At 40.3% G+C, this 13,794-nt stretch overlaps 1 long non-coding RNA gene across 1 annotated transcript in view; it reads left to right on the top strand.

Annotated features, from left to right (window-relative positions):
- The window catches only part of LOC148147454 (uncharacterized), a 70,608-nt gene extending 57,068 nt beyond the window's left edge, over positions 1-13,540 (top strand). Inside the window, exon 3 of the long non-coding RNA XR_015759628.1 lies at positions 13,279-13,540. This is a non-coding gene — a long non-coding RNA (uncharacterized LOC148147454). The remainder of the gene's footprint in view (positions 1-13,278) is intronic.
- The last annotated feature ends 254 nt before the right edge of the window (positions 13,541-13,794 follow it).

Raw genomic sequence — 13,794 nt, 5'->3', positions numbered from 1 at the left:
AGGCTGCTCTGCCATTCATGGTTGATCCTTTACCTCAGTGTCAGATTCCTGTTTTCTACCATTTTCCATAATGTTTTAAAATCTAAATATATATCAATCTCTTTTTTGAATATGTTCAATGACTTGGACTCCACAGATTGAGAATTCCAAAGGTTCACTACTCTCTGGGTGAAGAAATGTTTCCTTATCTCCGTCCTCAATGGCGCACACCGTATACTGAGACTGTGTTCCTTGGTTCCAGACTCGCTAGCTCGGGAGAACATCCTCCCTGTATCTAGTCTGTCCAGCCCTGTGAGAATTTTATATAGTTCAATCAGATCCCTCCCATCCTTCTAAACTCTAGTGAAAATTGACTAAGTCAAACCTATCTTTCCTTATAAGACTGTCCTTCCATCCATAGCATCAGTCAAGTGGACCTCCGCTGCACTCCCTCCACGGCAAATGTAAAATAAGGCACAGGGTCCCTTTGGGATATAGCTTACCATGTAGTAATGCCTTTGAACAAGAAAAGTGTGTAGGAGGTAATTACCTCTCAGCAGCACCAGTCAACAGCTTTAATCTTTGAGTTTTGGATGTATTAGTGAAAAAGTAGTTTGATTGACTCTACAAGTTATTTATACCTACTGTATAGCACAGTGAGAATATTACAGCTGAGTGTAATGTGTGAATTTGTTATTTGAATCAATGTTAATGTAACCTGAAAACGTAGGACAATTTTTTGTTACAATCTGACTAGTTACTACGAATGTTCTGATGTTTGTCTTAATCTTAGATTTGGTCAATACTGCAATAAATAAGGAGATATTCAGAGGATAATTTTCTGCCATTTTTCTGCATGTCAGTGCTGCTTTGGATATGATTATTTCCCTCAATGTCTGGTGTCCTAAATGAGACCTCCAAACTTCCGCTGAGCTAGACTGTCAGAAAATCTAATTATTTGCTCCTTTCATTTTAAGTGCAGAGTTAAGATTCTCTTTTGGTATTTCTGACCTTTTTTCTCATAAATTTAGTATTATTAAGACATCCAAATGAAGGAACAGGGCTTAAAGTTCAAGATTACTGATAAGCTTCCAAGGATTTTGGGAATTAAATTCTTTTCTCTTTAATTTATTCATGAGATGTGGATGTCAATGGCTCCGGGAGAATACTTGCCTGTCCCTAATTGCCCTCTAGAAGGTGGAGCTGAGCTACCACTGAAACCCTGCAGTACATTTGGCACTGTGCTAATAGACAGGAAATCTAGGGGTGCAGTCTTATAGGAGTCTGAATGATACGGGATATGGCAAGATTTGTGGCAGAATCAGATGAGAAGTCTAGTGAGGACAATCTTGTTCCATTTTCTTTGCTTTTGACCAGTGGCAAGGCAGGTTTCTCACTAGGCAGCAGTGAGTTGCCAACTGAATGGAATTAGGATGAGCTCACTGGATGTTGAAGGTAGCGATTGTGGTAGGAAGAAAGCAGGCTGCTTTGTCCTGCTTTGGATCTCATTTAAAAAATCTATAACTTTTTAACAAGCATAGAGGCTAAACACTGGAAGGATGGTCTTACTGGCCAGGAAATCCAGAACCAAGGGTCACAGTTAGAGGATACAGGTGGTCCATTTCAGACTGAGATGAGGAGAAATTCCTTTACCCAGAGAGTGGGGAGCCAATGGAAGTTTCTGTCACAGAAAGTGATTGAGGCTAAAACATTGAAAATTTTCAAGAAGGAGTCAGACAAAGGGAGTCAGGGCTAAAGGGATCTGTGGGCGTGGGGGAGAAAGCAGGAACCAGGGATTGAGTTGGATGATCAGCCAGGATTGTATTGAATGGCAGAGCAGGCTCAAAGGGCTGAATGGCCTCCTCCTGCTCCTCTTTGCTACATTCCTCTAACTCTCCCCAAAAACAGAAATTATGTTCTTGGATTCTGTCTCACCTGCTCCCTTGAGATCTATTGACAAGATGGAGGTTGATTGTCTACTGTGGTAGTTGTTTTGTGTGATTTAAAAAAAAACAGTATTCATTGGTGTGATGTGATTTTCACTTGCATCAGCTCCATTTATTATCTATTTCAATCCAACAATCTGCCATCTCAATTTTATCTAGGCCTGTCTAATCACGTCTTGAAAACAGTTGTGCTATTTGGCACAAAGTCAATTTTTACAATTGTAATTGTAACCAATGAATTGTTAAACAATTTACATTTTACATATGTACTGAGCACATGAGTTTACTTTCATTTTTTACTCATTCAGTGATATGAAGTAGCCAGGATTGTTCAATTTAGAGCTGAAAGAGTTGAGAAGAGATTTAAGAGCAGTATTCAAAATCACAATTAAATAAGAAGAACCTATTCCACTGACAACGGATGATAACCAGAGAACATGGATATAAAATAATTGGCAGAAGAACCAGAGGAAATGGGAAGCAGCTTTTTTTAAAAAGAACACAGCAAATCGGGATCTGGAATGTCATTCAAGGGCCATTGAAAGCAGATTCAATGTTGAAATTCAAAAGAGGAATTAGATTAAGAATTTGAGGGATCATATTTGCATGATAGTTGGTGAAAAAGCTGGTGAATTGGACTAATTGGATAATTCTGTTTATGGATTGGAGATGCCGGTGTTGGACTGGGGTGTACAAAGTTAAAAATCACACAACACCAGGTTATAGTCCAACAGGTTTAATTGAAAGCACACTAGCTTTCGGAGTGATGTTCCTTCATCAGGTGGTAGTGGAGGGCTCAATCCCAACACACAGAATTTATAGCAAACATTTACAGTGTGATGTAACTGAAATTATACATTGAAAAATTGATTGTCTGTTAAGCCTTTCATTTGTTAGAATACCGTGATAGATTCACTTCTTTCATGTGTAAATCACAAAACCTTTTTTTTAAAAAGTTGCATTCTCGGGTTAGCTGTTAACAATGGTGATAGCTAGACAATATGTTAAAGGTGTTAGCCCCCTGTGTTCTTTGTCTATGCCATGATGTTTAGATTGATTCTAATCTAAAAAGTGGCTGAGCAGAGGCTGATAGCTAAGTTCGGTACTCATAGGGAGGGCCTCAACCGGGACCTTGGGTTCATGTCACATTACAGGTGATCACCATTGCACTATACACACACACAGATACTCCTACACACACACTCTCACACACACACACAGGCACTCCTATACACACGGACACACATATACACAGACGCATACACAGATACCCACACACACCCTTACAGACACATACACTCCCACATGCACCCCCTCACAGACTTAAGACACTCTGCACTCACTACACACACACATATAATTTCTCACACTCACAACCCCCAACCCAGACAGACTCACATACACACACACAGACAAAGACCCACATGCACACATATATTTTGTGGGGTGAATTTGTATTTGCAGGGTTACATTGTACTTTGCTCAAAAACTGCATGCATACATGTAGAACTCTGAGCTCAAAAACTGCATGAATTCATGTAAAACTCCGTTATCCCACTTTTTTAGATTAGAATCAATCTAAACATCATGGCATAGACAGAGAACACAGGGGGCTAGCACCTTCAACATATTGTCTAGCTATCACCATTGTTAACAGCTAACCCAAGAATGCAACTTTTTAAAAAAAGGTTTTGTGTTTTACACATGAAAGAAGTGAATCTATCACGGTATTCGAACAGATAGAGTCATAGAGTCATAGAGATGTACAGCATGGAAACAGACCCTTCGGTCCAACCCGTCCATGCCGATCAGATATCCCAACTCAATCTAGTCCCACCTGCCTGCACCCGGCCCATATCCTTCCAAACCCTTCCTATTTATATACCCATCCAAATGCCTTTTAAATGTTGCAATTGTGCCAGCCTCCACCACATCCTCTGGCAGCTCATTCCATACACGTACCACTCTCTGCATGAAAAGGTTGCCCCTGAGGTCTCTTTTATATCTTTGCCCTCTCACCCTAAACCTATGCCCTCTAGTTCTGGACTCCCTGACACCAGGGAAAAGACTTTGTCTATTTATCCAATCCATGCCCCTCATAATTTTGTAAACCTCTATAAGGTCACCCCTCAGCTCCAACAGTCCAGGGAAAACAGCCTCAGCCTGTTCAGCCTCTCCCTGTAGCTTTGAACCTCCAACCCTGGCAACATCCTTGTAAATCTTTTCTGAACCTTTTCAAGTTTCACAACATCTTTTCGATAGGAAGGAGACCAGAATTGCACACAATATTCCAACAGTGGCCTAAACAATGTCCTGTACAACCGCAACATGACCTCCCAACTCCTGTACTCAATATTCTGACCAATAATGGAAAGCATACCAAAGGCCTTCTTCACTATCCTATCTATCTGCGACACCACTTTCAAGGAGCTATGAATCTGCACTCCAAGATCTCTTTGTTCAGCAACACTCCCTAGGACCTTACCATTAAGTGTATAAGTCATGCTAAGATTTGCTTTCCCAAAATGCAGCACCGAACATTTATCTGAATTAAACTCCATCTGCCATTTCTCAGCCCATTGGCCCATCTGGTCCAGATCCTGTTGTAATTTGAGGTAACCCTCTTTGCTGTCCACTACACCTCCAATTTTGGTGTCATCTGCAAACTTACTAACTGTACCTCTTATGCTCACATCCAAATCATTTATGTAAATGACAAAAAATAGATGAAAACAGACAATCAATTTTTCAATGTATAATTTCAGTTACATCACACTGTAAATTTTTGCTATAAATTCTGTGTGTTAGGATCGAGCCCTCCACTACCACCTGATGAAGGATCGACGCTCTGAAAGCTAGTGTGCTTCTAATTAAACCTGTTGGACTATAACCTGGTGTCATGTGATTTTTATCTCTGTTTATGGAGCTAGTTCAAAGCTAATAGGGTGAATTTCATGATCCATGCTATAATCATGTGTACATTCACATAAACATTTTATGGAATTATTGTCTATTTAGTTGTATGATCATACACATTTTATTTGTGTGTGTTCCAATGTCACCAAGGCTCCTTCGACAGTTCCTCTCAAACCCAGGACGACTTCCATCTAGAAGGACAAGGGCAGCAGATACATGGGAACATCACCACCTGCAAGTTCCCCTCCAAGCCACTCACCATCCTGACTTGGAAATATATCACCATTCCTTCACTGTTGCTGAGTCAAAGTCCTGAAATTCCCTCCCGAAGGCCATTGTGGGTTTAGCTGCAGCACATGGACTGCAACAGTTCAAGAAGGCAGTTCACCCCCACCTTCTCAAGGGTCAACGTGGGATGGGCAGTAAGTACTGGCCCAGCCAGCGATGTCCACATCCCATGAGTGAATGAAAAGAAATTATTGAAGAAAATACCTACTAGGTGATTCAGTAATTCTGAACAATTGAAACATTGTGATCTTCCAGCCATACGTTTAGCATGTCTTTCCAAGAAAGCCTCAAAAAGGAGATAATTTTGGAATACTAGGGGATTAAAACATTGAAAATTCCAAGGCACTTTTATAAATCATCTTTGTCTTGTTGTGTAGACATGTTCTACGTTTCTTATTAAACAACCTCAGTAAATGAGAGTTGGACCCCAGACTGTATTATTAAAATTCAACATTTCACCACCACCATAGGCAGAGCAATTGAGAATGTTTGGAGACACATGTAACTCAGACCAAACAGGACTGGAGGGTTTTATTCCATAATGGACACCAGCGAACTAATTAACTTTTAACAATAACAGATGACAGTTCCATGATGACTATTTGGTGAACTTTGTGTGCTGTTGTGATGATGCCACTCACTCATAATCCAGAGGCTCACGCTGATGCTCTGTGGACAGCGTTCAAATTCAAATCTAATAGCTTGCATTTTTGACTCATTAACCATCTTGTCCAGTCTATTTTGTGTTTCTCAAAAGAATTACATCTGACAAGAGTCTGCACTACACTAGCACACTCTTTTAAGCTCTGTGCAGGAAATGGGTTATTCAACATGTCACCTCATCTTTTCAGAATACCTAGTCTAGCAGTCTTGCTGTGTTTGTAAAATGAAATCGAAATGGAAGGTGACTCACTGAGATTTTCAGATAGTTACATTATAGTTATGATTAGGGTTAACCCTCTCCCTAACCCTAACCTTAACCTTAACCTTGACGCTCACCCTGTTCCAAGCAATAGATTTACTTTCATCAGCAGCTCTCATATTCTGGAGGCAGATGCACACAGTTCTTTGCTTCCACACTCTGTCCACCCAATCACACTGGAGGAAAGGAGGGAGAAAATGGAACAAGAAATTCTTGATGAGTGCGCAGACAGTGGCACCAGTGTGAACTAGGGCAAAGCATACAAGTTCAAGAATTTCACGCAATCACATGAGTTCATGTAATGATGCCATATGTTGTGCCCAGTTTTGTTCACATGACCCTGTAATGAGTAATGGACAAGCCTTGTGGAGGAGTTGATGACGTATCCAAGTTCAATTTACGTCGCTTTGTTTTATAGTCTTATTGTCTCATCCCGAGTTCCCCTTGAGAAGGTGGGGGTGAGCTGCCTTCTTGAACCGCTGCAGTCCATTTGCTGTATGTTGACCCACAATACTGTTCAGGAGGGAATTCCAGGATTTTGACTCGGTGACACTGCAAAATATTTCCAAGTCAGGGTGGTGAGTAGCTTGGAGGGGAACCTGCAGTTTGTGGTGTTCCCATGTTTGTACCGTGTACTTTAATGAATAACAACTGCTATGCTATGGATAATTGTGGCCTGATAAAAATGAGGAGAATTGATTGTATTTTCCAAGCTGATCTGCAGATTGTTGCCCTTGGAGTACCTTAGGTTTAATTGAGATGTTTGAAATAATTTGAATTTTGAAAGACAAGGTAAAGTGAAATAGTTTGCACTGGCAGGAGTGTCGATAACGAGGCAACTTTGTCAACAGGTAATTGGCAAAAACAAACCCAGCAAAATGATGAGGAGGTTTCTTTATACAGTAAGTTGGTAATGATACGGAATACATTACCTGAAAAATTGAAGAAGGTGATTTAATAGCCGTTCGTTTTTCAGAAATGTATGCTAAAATGTATGATACTATTAATCACTTTGAACCATGTAACTGTTCTTTTCTTTCAGATTAATGAATATAAATTGTCTGTGGAAGCATCCTGTGTCTCTGAATCATGGAATAAAACATTAAAAGGGAAATGGGACCTTGGCCAAAGAATTGCATTTTGGGTTTGAGAAATAGCGGAGCAGTATGGGAAAGTTGGTCATGCTAACATTGGCAAGAATCTGCAAAGTGGTTTTAAACAGCACTGGAGCAGTGAGGGAAAAGGGACCTCCTCCTTTCTAGCCTCCTTCTCTGGAGATTGATAGTGGTAGACATCAGACAAGTGTAGACTTGTGATTGAGGCCCAGAGACAGAACGATTTTACCAGGACAGTGATGTCATTAAAGCCAATTATTGGGTCAATATGTGTCCACAGCCATAGTAAGAAAGAAGCCCTTCAGGAACAACTTAGAGACCTTATAGCATGGAAACAGGCCTTTTAGCCCATCAAGTTCACACCAGCTCTCCGAATAGCATTGCACCACCCTACCCTATAACCTTGCATTTCCCATGGCTAATCCACCTAACCTGTACACCTTCAGATTGTGGAAGGAAACTGGAGCACACAGAGGAAACCCTCTCAGACACAGGGAGAATGTGCAAACTCCACACAGTCACCTGAGGGTGAAATCAAACCCAAGGCACGAGCACTGTGAGGCACCAGTACTAACTAGTCACCATGCCATTACTTGTGAGTAGAGAGTTTTGACTGATCACTCTGAATGTAGACTGGGAGGTCAGATAATGGATTGACCACCTGAGATGGACCCAGCTTATGGAATGGGTAAACAACCAATTTCATTGTGTATGAGTGCCATTTCATAGTTTAGTAAATACATATTAACTAGGAATACTATAGTTCAAGTACTTTAGATGGGTCAGCTTTTGTCGATTGTGTGCAGGAAGTTTTCTGACACATTATGTAGCCAGGTCAACAAGAGGCAAGGCCACATTTGGTACTGGGTAATGAACCCAGCCAGGTGTTAGATTTGGAGGTAGGTGAGCACTATGGTGATAGTGACCACAATTTAGTTATGTTTACTTGAGAGATGGAAAGGGATTGGTATACATTGGAGGGCAAGAGCTACAGCTGGGGGAAAGGCAATTACGATGTGATTAGACAAGGTTTAGGATGCAAAGGATGAGGAAGGAAACTGCATGGAGATGGGCATAATTAAAATGTGCAATTTATTCAAGGAACAGCTACTGCGTGTCCTTGATAAATGTGTATTAGTCATGCAGGGAAGAATTTGTCGAGCGAGGGAGCCATGATTTACTAAGGAAATTGAATCTCTTGTCAAGAGGAAGAAGAAGGCTTATGTCAGGATGAGATGTGAAGTCTCAGTTAGGGCACTTGAGAGTTGCAAGGTAGCCAGGAAAGACCTAAAGAGAGAGCTAAGACGAGAGATGAGGGGACATGAGAAATTGTTGGCAGATAGGATCAAGGAAAACCCTAAAGCTTTCTATAGGAATATAAGGGATAAAACAATATCTAGAGTAAGATTAGGGCCAATCAAGGAAAGTAGTGGGAAGTTTTGCATAGAGTCAGAGGAGCTAAGGGAAGTGCTAAATGAATATTTTTCATCAGTATTCAGACTGGAAAAGGCTAATGTTGTCGAGGAGAATACTGAGAAATAGGGTATTAGACTAGATGGGATTGAGGTTCACAAGGAGGAGGTGCTAGAAATTCTTCAAAGTATGAAAATAGGTAAATCCCCTGGGCCGGATGGAATTTATCCTCGGATTCTCTGGGAAGCCGGGGAGGAGATTGCTGAGCCTTTAGCTTTGATCTTTTTGTTGTAATTGTCTACAGGAATAGTGCCAGAAGACTGGAGGATAGCAAATGTTGTCCTCTTGTTCAAGAAGGGGAGTAGAGACAACCCTGGTAATTATAGACAAGTGAGCATTACTTCAGTTGTGGGTAAAGTGTTGTAAAAGTTTATAAGAGATAAAATTTCTAATCAGCTTGATAGGAATAACTTGATTAGGAATAGTCAATACGGTTTCATGAAGGGTAGGTCGTGCCTCACAAACCTTATTGTGTTCTTTGAGAAGGTAACCTAACAGGTAGATGAGGGTAAATTGGTTGATGTGGTGTATATAGATTTCAGTAAGACATCTGATAAGGTTCCTCATGGTAGGCTCCTGCACAAAATACAGAAGCATGGGATTGAAGGTGATTTAACGGTTTGGATCAGAAATTGGCTGGCTGAAAGAAGACAGAGCGTGGTGGTTGATGAGAAATATTCATCCTTTAGTTCTGTTACTAGTGGTGTATCGCAAGGATCTGTTTTGGGTCCACTGCTGTTTGTCATTTTTATAAATGACCTGGATGAGGGTGTGGAAGGATGGGTTAGTAAATTTACGGACAACACTAAGGTCAGTAGAGTTGTGGATAGTGCCGAAGGATGTTACAGAGAGGTATAGATAAGCTGCAGAGCTGGGCTCAGAGGCAGCAAATGGAGTTTCATGCAGAAAAGTGTGAGGTGATTCACTTTGGAAGGAGTAACAGGAATGCAGAGTATTGGGTGAATGGTAAAATTCTTGGTAGTGTAGATGAGCAGAGAAATCTCAGTGCCCATGTACATAGATCCCTCAAAGTTGCCACCCAGATTAATAGGGTTGTTAAGAAGGTATACACTGTGTTAGCTTTTATTAATAGAGGGATCGAGTTCCGGAACCATGAGGTTGTGCTGCAGCTGTACAAAACTCTGGTGTGGATGCATTTGGAGTATTGCATGCAGTTCTGGTCACCGCATTGTAGGAAGGAAGTGGAAGCTTTGGAAAGGGTTAAGAGGAGATTTACTAACATGTTGCCTGGTATGGAGGGAAGGTCTTATGAGGAAAGGTTGATGGACTCGAGGCTGTTTTTGTTAGAGAGAAGAAGTTTGAAAGGTGACTTAATTGAGACATATAAGATAATCAGAGGGTTAGATCGAGTGGGCAGTAAGAGCCTTTTTCCTTTGATGGTGATGGACAGCATGAGGGGGCATTACTTCAAATTGAGGGATGATAGATATCGGAGAGATGACAGAGGTAGTTTCTTTACTCAGAGTAGTAACGGTGTGGAACATACTGCCTGCAACAGTGGCTGCAACTTTAAGGGCATTTAAATGGTCATTGGATTGGCATATGGAAGAGAATGGAATAGTGTAGGTTAGATGGGCTTCAGATTGGTTTCACAGGTCAGTGCAACATCGAGGGCCGAAGAGCCTGTACTGCGCTGTAATGTTCTATGTTCTATGTTCTACATAGCACATTGCATGGAATGTTATCTGAGGTGTTATGTATAATCAATGTCTGGGGCAGAGCCTTTACACCAAGTCAGGTCATCTTACAAAAAACAAGTGGATAAATATTTGAAAAAGTGAAAGGGATAATGAGATTGAGAAGGGGAGTCAAGTCTCTGGATAACTTCTTCAAAGGATGAAAGTATGCATGCTGAGTCAAAGACCTCTCTTTTTACTGTAAGTTTCTGGTGTTCTGGGTTCAAAGATGTACAAGCATCTTTGAAATATGAACATGGTGTATACTAAATGTGTCAGGGTGGATGAATAAATCTGAAATTTATTTTACGTTTATTTTACATCATTAGCATTTTAATCATGTAAATTATTATTGATAATAAATTGATATAATAAAAAGAATAGTGCTGATAGAGATGCTGCTAAATAAAAAAGTGAACAAGTCAAGTTCTGTTAACAGAAGAATTAATCTTCACAATCAGGATCATGAATAATCTCTGTATACAAAATTAATTTAAAAATATTATGAAAAATTATAAATTATTTTAATAAACTTACCTACCAATATTTGTGTCTCCAATCAAAATGGTACAGTCTAACACGTTATAAAAGTGTAGGAACATAGGAACAGCAGGAGGTCATTCAGCCCTCATAAGATTCTGACCGAACTGTGGCCTAACTCTATAGAGCTGCCTTTGGCATCTTGACACCTTTGCTTAAAAAAAATGATCTGAGTTTTAAAAATAAGCATCTACTGGTGGTTGTGAAAGAGAGCTCCAACTATCTACCATCCTTTGTGTGTAGAAAAGCCTCCTAACATCAAAAAGATTCGACAAGTATATTAAGAACAAAAGAGCAACTCAGAGAGAGTGGACCCCCTTAAAAATGAACAAGGTTATCTACGCGTTGAACCTCAGGTGATGGGAAAGATACTAAATAAATATTTTGTGTCAGTTTTTACTGTGGAGAAAGAAATAGAGGCTAGAGAACTCGGGGAAATAAATATTGATGTCTTGAAAACAGTAGAGGAAGTGCTGGAGGACTTAGAAAACATAAAGGTGAATAAATCTCTGGGACCTAATCAAGTATATCCCAAGATGTTGTGGGAAGTTAGGGAAGAAATTGCGGGGCCTCTAGCAGAAATATTTGTATCATCTATAACATTGGGTAAGGTGCCAGAGGACTGGAGGGTGACTAAAGTTGTGCCTTTATTTAAGAAAGGCTGTAAGGAGAATCCTGGGAACGCTAGACCAGTGAGCCTGACATCAGTGCTGGGTAAGTTGCTGGAGATTATTTTGAAAGATAGGATTTACTTGCATTTAGAGAGGCAAGGATTGATTAGGGATAGTCAGCGTGGTTTTGCGCAAGGAAAATCATGGGTCACAATTTGGTTGAGTTTTTTGAGGAAGTTATCAAAAAGATTGATGATGGCAGAGTGATAGATATTATTTACATGAGCTTTAGTAAAGCCTTTGACAAGGTTCTGCATGGTAGATTAATTAGTAAAGTTAGATCACTTGGGATTCAAGGAGAGCTTGCCAATTGGATACAATTTTGGCTTGACCATAGGAACAGAAAGTGGTGGTGAAGGGTTGTTTTTAGGACTGGAAGTCTGTGACCCAGTGGTGTTCCACAGGGATCAGTACAGGGTCACGTTTGTTTGGCATTGGCATAATTAATTCGAATGAGAATTTAGGAGGCATGGTTAGCAAGTTTGTGGATGACATCAAAATTAGTGGTAAATTGGACAGTGAAGAAGGGCTATCTAAGATTAGAAAGAGATTTTGATCAATTGGGTCAATGGGCTGAAGAGTGGCAGATGGAGTTTACTTTGGGTAAATGCGAAGTATTGCATTTTAGTAAAACAAACAAGGGAAGGACATATACAATTAATGGTAGGGCCCTGGGTGGTGTTGTAGAACAGAGAGACATAATTCTTTGAAATTTGCATCACAGATAGACTGGTGATTAAGAAAACATTTAGCCTTCATCGCTCAGACCTTTGAGTATAGAAGTTGGGATGTCATGTTAACTTTGTACAGAACAATGGTGAGGCATCTTCTGGAGAAGAACATAGAACAGTACAGCACACTGTAGGCCCTTTGGCCCTCGATGTTGTGCCGGCCTTTTATCTTACCGTAAGATCAGAGCTTCTGGATCAAAATAACGAGCAAACTCTGGAGAAGGTGGTGCTATAACATTTCGCAAACTAAATCTGGCCATTGCAGGAAAGAACCATCCACAACATGTGGGTCTGTCAACAGTAATGTGAACAATACACCAAAAATACAGAAATATTTCCAAACTCAGCAGACATTCTCACGTGGCCTGTTACTTTAAACACCCTGAAACACCCTGCAGAAAGGCCAGGTAAACGTCTCGAGGTGAAATAGAGATTAGGGAATTATTTATAAACTTTAGGCTTAAAGAAAGTGGGATTTACTGATTGGATATTGTCCTCCCCAGGAATCTCACTGCAGCAATGAAATGAAAATTTGATGTGTGCCAGACCACGCGTTGAAACAAGATAAAGTGAAAAAACATGTTTTTAAATGGGATGTTTCCTTCAATATCTCAGCAGAGGAAATCAAACTGTGTTCCTCCCTCACTCTAGCATCTCCTCTCGGCTCGAAGGCTCTTAGACTTCTCCTCAGAGCCTCTGATGACAAAGAAAATGAGAAACAGATCAGAAATGTGCATCTCACTGTGGTGTCACTCTTCATGGAAGCCAAGAGTTTGAAACATTTTTCAGCAGAGATTTCCAAAATCAAACTGGAGCTTGTCCAATATGCACAAAAATAGTTTGATCATTTTTGGCAGAGCTCAGCTTTTTCTCATGTGTCTTTTTTTAGATGTATAAAGCACCATAACTAAGTACTATATTGTTAACTGAAAAGCAAACTTCACAATCAATGTGTTAACTATGAAATACACATTAATATTCAATCAATTTACTCTTTCAGATACTGTCACCAGGTTCTGCAAGCTTAACCTGCCCCTTTAAGGCAAAATACTGCAGATGCTGAATATCTAAAACCAACACGAGAATGCTGGAGAAACTCAGTAGGTCTGGCAGTGTCTTTGGAAAGGGAAACAGAGTTAATGTTTTGATTTTAAAGTGACTCTGAACAAGAACAAAAATGAGAAAAATGAGAGTGACTTTATTGAAAGGTGTAAGATTCTTAAGGTGTTTGATAGGATGTGGAAAGATCACTTCCCCTTGTGAAAGAGTCTAGGACCAGAGGACGTCATCTCAGAATAAGGAATTGCAAATTAATGACAGAGATAAGGAGGGCTTTCTTCTCTGAGAGAACAATGAGTGGGGAAATTGCAGGAAAATGGATTTGAGCATAATCAGAGTCAGCCATCATCTCATTGAATGGCAGAACCAACATGATGGGCTGAATGGACTATACTACTCCTACATCTTATGTTCTTCAAAGTGGTTGTCAATGCCCCACCTGAAAGCTGGCTCCTCC

This window comes from Chiloscyllium plagiosum, unplaced genomic scaffold (assembly GCF_037043375.1).
Source record: "Chiloscyllium plagiosum isolate Xiang-an unplaced genomic scaffold, Cpla_swu_hap1 HiC_scaffold_16, whole genome shotgun sequence".
Classification (NCBI taxonomy): domain Eukaryota; kingdom Metazoa; phylum Chordata; class Chondrichthyes; order Orectolobiformes; family Hemiscylliidae; genus Chiloscyllium; species Chiloscyllium plagiosum.
The sequence above is the reverse complement of the archived record's forward strand: the minus strand, read 5'-3'. Positions and strand labels throughout refer to the sequence as shown.